Raw genomic sequence first — 1,915 nt, forward strand, 5'->3', positions numbered from 1 at the left:
ACCCCATGTTGCAGTGACATTGAATGTAGGTGACCTTGCTCAAGGACCAAGGCGGATTAGGGTGTTCCCGGTTTAAGATAATCGTGTTTAGGGCGTTCCCAGTTTAGGTTCCAGGTTTAAGGTTTAAGATTATTCCTGCTGGGAATAGGGCGTATCCTGCTGCTTGAGTTCCCCTTGAGTTCTCACGGGATTCAGAGTATATTTTGGGAGACAGAAGCCCAGTGGAGGTGGATTTGGGCAGAGAACGTGGATTTGGGCAGAGAACGTGGATTTCCCCAGAACGTGTTTGTAGACGGCTGGTGTGAGTTCGGGAATAAAGAGTTGCTGTTTGAATCTACAAGCTGTGTGGTGGCTCGTGATTGTGTGCCCAGCCAGACTGCGGCATTTGTGCCCAGCCAGACTGTGGCAATGAAGAACTAGGAAAAAATAATAAAAATGTGCACTTTTGTCATGTTTGAGGAAGACATTCAAGTAAACAAACATAAAGGCTGATAAACAAACATAAAGGCTGATAAATGAAGAACATTTATCTTTTTCTCAGTCTCTGAGATTGTACCTTATGCTCAATACTGCCCATATCTTGATGACCAATAGCAAAGATAATCAGGATAATTAGTCTCCTCAGACTGGAGTTCCAAAACATCAAGTCTTATTTTATTACTAATATCAAAATTTTTATTAATGTTATTGCTCTTAATCATAAACTATGTAAAATTTTGGGTTTTGTGCAGTCTAAAATACAATTGAAATCATTACAAACTAGCATCTAAAAGTTAGAACCTAAACTCTTCATATTATTTAAGAAATGCAATGCACATATAAAATATTTTAAATGATATACAGCATATATGTGTATATGGATACACATATCCATCTGTTGACATATTTTATATTTCTCTACAGTTTTAATCATACAAACAATACTAGCATAGATTAAATAAAGAAACTAATTAGGAAAACATATTATTGTAACTCACCAGAAGAAATGAATAGGCTTCTTGTGCAAAAAGTCCATTTGCCACCTGGACTCTACTGTGGCCAGACTCGTTGAGTCCAGAGGGGAATGCTTGGATGTATGAACGAGACCCCTTGTTGTGTTCCTACTAAGATATAGTTTAAAAGATTTGAACCTGGGGATTGTTATATATAGCACTTTAGTATCAACCTTGGTTGACAAGAGGTTCTTGGGTATGGCATGCTATTTCAGAGTGAAATAGAATAAGAAGCTACTCATTCCACCACTTGTACTTACTGAAATTCTTGGCTTTCACCAAAATGTGTAGCCCAATAATCTGAACACAGGTAGAGAGCAGGCACGTGGTCAGGCAGTGAAGTCACACTCAGAGAAGCGAGGGGCCACTTGGCTTAGTCCACACCCCAGCCAGAACTCATTGTGTCTTCTCCACCAGCTGGCCGAGATGTGAATCTTAGTATAACTGGCATCAAGAAAAGTGTTTTTGCCATATGTTATGGTTTGGATATAAGGTGTCCCCCAAAAGCTCTTGTTTTAAACCAGGAATATTCATAAGTGAAATAATCGCAATGTGAGAGCTCTAACCTAATAAGTCCATCGCAGTTTGAATGGAGTAACTGGGTGCTAACTGCAGGCAGGAGGGGCATGGCTGGAGGAGCTAAGTCAGTGAGGGCATCCTCTCTCTCTGCTTCCTGACCCCACCATGAGCTGAGCAGCTCCCTTCTCCTGGGCCCTTATTCATGATTTGCTGCTTTACCTTTGGCCCAGAGCAATAGAGTCAGCCATTTATGGACAGAGACCTCTGAAACCATAGGCTCCAAATAATTTTTCTTTCTCTAAGTTGTTCTTGTCAGGTATGTAAATCACAGTGAAAAAAAAACCTAAGATACTGTATGTTTTAATAAATCAGAATTTTGGACAATCAAGTTTGGTATTGGTAAC

This window comes from Marmota marmota, unplaced genomic scaffold (assembly GCF_001458135.2).
Source record: "Marmota marmota marmota unplaced genomic scaffold, marMar, whole genome shotgun sequence".
Taxonomy (NCBI): domain Eukaryota; kingdom Metazoa; phylum Chordata; class Mammalia; order Rodentia; family Sciuridae; genus Marmota; species Marmota marmota.